The sequence below is a fragment of the Prionailurus bengalensis genome, chromosome E2, assembly GCF_016509475.1.
Source record: "Prionailurus bengalensis isolate Pbe53 chromosome E2, Fcat_Pben_1.1_paternal_pri, whole genome shotgun sequence".
Lineage (NCBI taxonomy): Eukaryota > Metazoa > Chordata > Mammalia > Carnivora > Felidae > Prionailurus > Prionailurus bengalensis.
The window spans coordinates 56,013,260-56,019,259 of NC_057352.1; the positions used below are offsets into that span (position 1 = coordinate 56,013,260).

At 39.0% G+C, this 6,000-nt stretch overlaps 1 long non-coding RNA gene across 1 annotated transcript; it reads left to right on the forward strand.

Annotated features, from left to right (window-relative positions):
* Positions 1-497: 497 nt before the first annotated feature.
* LOC122494525 lies at positions 498-1,062 on the forward strand. The gene is made up of 2 exons (XR_006300193.1): positions 498-657; positions 1,027-1,062. It is a non-coding gene; the product is annotated as an uncharacterized LOC122494525 (long non-coding RNA).
* Positions 1,063-6,000: the final 4,938 nt, after the last annotated feature.

A 6,000-nucleotide genomic window follows, 5' to 3' on the forward strand; every position in this document is an offset into this window, starting at 1 on the left:
AACCCTGTAAGAAAAATACGGGGTTCATGAGAGTATGACAAAGGCACCTAAGCCTTTCTGGCCTGGTAAAGCAGAGACTCTTAAAGGTGTGATGTTAAAGTTGAGATCTGCAAGAGGAGGAGCTGGCCCGGGGGAAAGCCTTCCAGTCCATCTTAGTTTTGTGCTACCATCACTCCCACACATCCATGGAACACATTTGTGGGCCTGCCGACAATACTGACTCCCATCTCGTTCATGTTTCCTTAGTGGCCTATCTTGGGGTTACGTATTCCAGGCCCCTTGGAGATGAACATACGTACCTTAGAAATGCCCACCAAGGCTGGGATGCTTGGGAGAGGCTTGTTTCGGCCTCCCATGAATCTCTTAGAGATAACATAACCTCTCCGCCCCACTTTTCAAAAAATGTTTATTTATTTATTTTGAGAGAGAGCCAGCATATGTGTGTGCGGGGAGAGGCAGAGAGAATCCCAAGCAGGCTCCGTGCTAGGAGTGCAGAGCTCACACTCACCACCTGTGAGATCATGACCTGAGCCGAAATCATGAGTCAGACGCTTAACCAACTGAGCCACCCAGGCGCCCCTCTTTCTCTTCTTGATACAGGTGGTGCCAACAGATCCTCTTAAGGATTATCTGTCAGCTGTGTGCAAACTGTTTGAGGTGCATTTGAACCCTTTCATCTCAGTACATTGCTCTTCTGCATGTCCCTTCCCTTTATAAATTCAGTAGACTAAGGTCTGGATTTTGCAGAGAATAACTGTGCAGCTGCTGTGGGTCATCTTCTGCCCGATTCCACCTTGTCAGTAAGTTACCTTGAATAAAACTCTGTGAACTGTATGAAGTGGCCTGCTTTGTTTTCCAGTCTCAAAGTGCCTTCTCGGTTTGGGGGGTATACTTTACTGTCTCTCTTCCACCTTATAACATTTCGTCTCGCAGAACTGAAATTCTGTACCCATTAAACACTCTCCATTCCCTCCTCTCCTGTAACCACTATTGTATTTTTTATCTCTGATTTTGACTTCTGTTCAGAATTTTGAAAGTTCTTGGGAGCAGAGGTGAAGAAGTGACCCAGTCTCCTGTCTGCATCCAGGAAACAATGCTGACTCTGAACTAGATCTTGAAGAATGAGCACATGTCTTGACAGCTTAAAAGGAAAACAGTTCCTGGCAGAAATAAGAGCATATATACATCAGCTAAGGGTGCTAGGAGCTCCACACCTTCCCTATGGACTTCTGTTGCACACCGGATTCTGATTCATTTTCATAAAACATTGTCTTCTTCATGTCGCTCTCCTGCTCCAAATTTTATAGTAACTGTTATTGTCTGAGAGATAAAGGTCAGATTCTTCAACCTGACGCTCAAATTTCTACATTTTTATTTGACAGTGAAAATACATATAATTAAACTAGTCCCCAAAGTCTCTTCCCACCCATCAAAATGTAATGAGAAATGATTTAAGAGTAATAGTGTAATTTTAACTTTGAATTAAACCACCTGACTGGGAAGATAACTCCTGGATCGCTCTGTGTTCCTAAGTTCTGGAATACAGAGAATAAGTCTCACATTCAGTATGTGTTAACCTGTTTTAGTTACAAACCCAAGGAAATGTCATTTTGGGGAAGAGATTTCTATAGGTCTTCACACAATTCTGAATCCTTGCATCATGGAATTTGTTTGAAGTGTGAAAACTTCTCATTTCTTCCGATTACTGGATCCATCAAGAAAACGTCCCTTGAGTGTCTTTGCTCTTGTATGTAGCAGATATTATCTAAGGCTGTACAGCCCAATGTAGTAAGCCTACTTATATAGCTACTGAGCACTTGAAATGTGGCTGTTGTGACCGAGGAGCTGAATATTTAATTTTAATTAAATTTGAAAACTAACAGTGTAAAATATTTTCTCATTATACACATGTTATTGTTTTGGAAGGACTGCATTTCACTTTAACCTTGGAAAATTTAGTGTCCCAAGTTTAGGTGAGCTATACATGTAAAATACATGTTGTATTTCAAAGACTTGGAACAACAAGACAAAATGCAAAATATCTTAATGTTGTTTTTCAGATTGATGACATGTTGAAATAATAGTTTGGATGTATTTGGTTTAAATAAAATCTAGAATTAAACTTAATTTCATTTGTTTTTTTTTTTTTTAATTTTTTTTTTTCACCGTTTATTTATTTTTGGGACAGAGAGAGACAGAGCATGAACGGGGGAGGGGCAGAGAGAGAGGGAGACACAGAATCAGAAACAGGCTCCAGGCTCTGAGCCATCAGCCCAGAGCCTGACGCGGGGCTCGAACTCATGGACCGCAAGATCGTGACCTGGCTGAAGTCGGACGCTTAACTGACTGCACCACCCGGGCGCCCCTCATTTGTTTCTTTTTTTAATGAGGCTGTAATAAAATGTAAAATTACGTGGCTCACATTTCTCCTGCTCTGTTTCTCTATTTTTGTTTTTTTGTTTGTTTTGCATGTACCAAAAATTGATAATGGCTTATTAAATAAAATGGGAATTTAGTAGAATGATACTGGGTGGTCCCTAGAAGTAATAACAGCCTGAGAACAAGGCCAAGTTAAAAGGTCAGAAACCAGGGCAGCCCAAGGATCTCAGAAGCAGGAATTAACTTAGTGCCCCCGCAAGAATGACAGACACCAACAGATTTCTCTGCTGTCAGGGGATTCAAGATGTCAAAGTCTAGGAGAGCGTCAAGGCCTGGTTTATAGTCCTTGCAGGACTATACAGAATGGAGGAGGGTAATTCTTTAAAGAAAATTTGGGTGCTGTAACCCGAAGAGATAATGTTTGTAACAGCCAAAACAGCAGTGTTAAGGACAAATACCTGTTTGAGGCAGGAAGGAAGAGGGTTCTATTGATGTAGCCCTGAAGGACAAAGAATTCAGTTGGGAAACTCACATCCAGCATCAAATCTACCCTTCCTCAAGTGCTCCTTCTTACTGCTCACCTGTTTAATAATCAAGTGTTTATTGGCTGCCTTTTATATGCAAATTGTGACTAGGTCAATGGGCCAAAAAAATCTCATTAGTATAATACATCCTTTCTGTTCTTACATTTAGTTGCTTGCCAAGTCCTCTATCAATTACTTATTTGTGGTTATCTTGGTTAAATTAGAATTTACTGCTTAAAGTTACCTTATAAGACATCCAGGTAAGTAGTTCCTAAACATTGTTCAGATGTGGTTATAGAATGATCAGGAAAAATTAAAACATTTCAAAACCAAAAATCATTCCTTATTCCTGGATGGTTCTAATGATCAGGCAGGTTTTGGAAACTGCTGAGTTAGACGAATCTTCTGTGTATACCAAATTGCATCAACTCAGAATTGAGGTTTGTGAACTTTGCATTTAGCTTTCTTTTTATCGTGCCCTAGTCATCCTTTCTTTTCCATTGTTACGAACCTATCCCTGGACTTACTGGCTAAATCTTACTACTTTATGATTGTGTGATAGCCATAGACTCATGTTTTTTCTACCTCCTGTCTTTTTCACTCTTTAACAAATATTTTTGATCATCTGCTTTGCTCCTGGCCCTTTGGTTGGTTCTAGGGAAACCACTCCTCCCCTGAGGACATGCCACAGACAAGATACAGGTCCTTAATACTGAGAAAGATGGGTTATGGCAGGGAAACGAATCTGGATTTGAGAACCTTGGAGAGCCTTTCTTGTGGAAGTGACATCTAAGCTGAGACCTCAGAGCGGGTTAAGAATATGCCAGACAAACAAGGAAAAGGGCCAGGAGTGAAGGAGTGTTTCAGTCAGGTGGAAAGGGGTTTGAATGATGCTTATTGTGTAAGTGACAAGTCTGGAGAGGCAAGGGCCAGATGTCTAAAGATCATATGTTAATTGGGTAGAGTTTTGAAAGATGCTATGAAGCTAGTGTCTTAAGCAGGAGAATGACGCTTCAAAATTGTACAATAGAGTTATGTCATTCTTGAGATCACTCTTGCTGAAAGTGGAGTAGGGAAATGGAAGTAAAAACAAAACAAGGCAGGGAGAAAGCCTGATCCTTAAGTCATCTCAAATATTCTCAAGATTATTACTAATTTCTTCTATATTAATTTCTTACTTTAAGTAGTTAATCCTATTATTTTAGTAAAGGCTGGTGGTCGAGGCTTCCTCTGTCTTCTAGCCTTGTCTAGCCTTGTCTTCTAGCCTTCTAGCCTTGTCTCCTAGCTTTTTAGCCTTGTCTTGTATACCTCAATTTAGTGTCTTCTAGCCAAACAGATCTAGACAGTGTGCCTATACACCTTCCACATTTACCCAACGTGTAAATATTCATACTGCCTTTTATTTCTGGAATGATGCCTGGAATGCCTTTCAACTTTTCAAATCTGGCCCATCTCTGAACCCAATTCAGATTTTGCCCTCCTCTTACATCAACTGAAAATGATGATTTCCTTTTTCTTTCCAAATGCTGATAGGGCCGTTTTATAGTTTCAGTTATTGTTACCTAACATGATTGCAGGTGCTGGGGGACCGTTCTGAGTTTTATAGTTACCTGAATCTTTCACAGCTTCAAGCAGTTAATATACTTAATAAATACTTATTGAATGAATAAGTGAAAAACTGCTCTTTAAAATAGGCGAGACAGCATTTTTAAAAAATATTCACATTCTTTAATGTGTAAGCCCCAGAATACCTAACCAATTATATCTAGCTGAATTGACATTAAAAAAATTTTTTTTTTCATTTTGCAAAACAAAAAAATAATTGAAAGGCCAAGGATGTGGTAATGAAACCAGCTTATTTTCCTGTACTAATTCTATTCAAAATATTCTATTCAGTTAAAAGATACGATATCTTTGGACTTTCTGTGGAAGTTTCCAAAGGAGCCAGTTGCCATGGGGATTATGAAGAGGAAAAAATTAAAAAAATATGACCAATTTATACAAATGAAACCAGTATGTCCAAACTTGGAAGACTTTTGTAAAGGACAGAAGAAGTTCTCAGAAGGAAAAAGAATGTGGAAATAAAATGTTAGGGGAACATGCTATGATTGTGGAAGTCAAGCCACAGCTAAGATGGACATTTATTTTTCCCCAAGGGGAAATTGTGCGTTGACTAATAATAAGGAGGAACAAAGGAAAGGTCTTAAAGCAGAGGGCTGGAGACACTACGTAGTCTTCTTTTTTACCCATGGCAGGTTCTTCTTCCTCATAAAAAAGAGAGCTCTGGTTACAGAAGTCCAAGTCTGTAGTTGAAAAGGAGGCTGTTGGGAATTTGAACCAAACCAAATCATTGGCTCTCACTGTTTTATATCCCCTACCACTCTTAAGAATATGAGTCCTTTTTTATTTTACAAAAATAAAAAGCCCATTATTTTTCTTACAAGGATAGTTAATGTTTGTAGCCTTTCTGTTATTATTTGTAAATTTTTCATACATTATAATGCGTTTTGCCTTTTGGAGGAATATTTCCTGTCACAACTTTAAAATTAGAAAACAAGTACCTACTTTCCTAGATTATTACCTGTTTGCTCTGAGTATGCCTGAAAAATCGATGGCAGGCGCATTCAGCACTGTACCCTCACCTAGATGGCATTGGTTGATGGAGAGTGAATCCTTAATTCTGATGCTGCTTGTGAGTCTTTCTCTGGTGTTCTTGTCACAGTTGGAAATTCCTGGCCTAGAGGACATGAACAAGCCAGGGCAGGGGGTTTTGTTTCAAAAGTGAACAATTAAAGGAAAGAAATGAAGTTCTGTTTTTGAATCCTTTTAAAGTATAAAAGACGAGAACTATCAATGATGTTTGTGATAAAAAGGAAAAGAATTAGATATTAGATTCCTTTGATTAAAAAATCTCCATTAGTTTTCCAAATTACAATGTATTAAAAAAGTAATATATTTCACTGTAGCCAATACAGAAATACAGAAATGTATTAAGAAAAAGTCACAGGGCACCTTGGTGGCTCAGTCGATTAAGTGTCCGACTTCAGCTCAGGTCATGTTCTCATGGTTCATGGGTTCAAGCCCCACATTGGGCTCT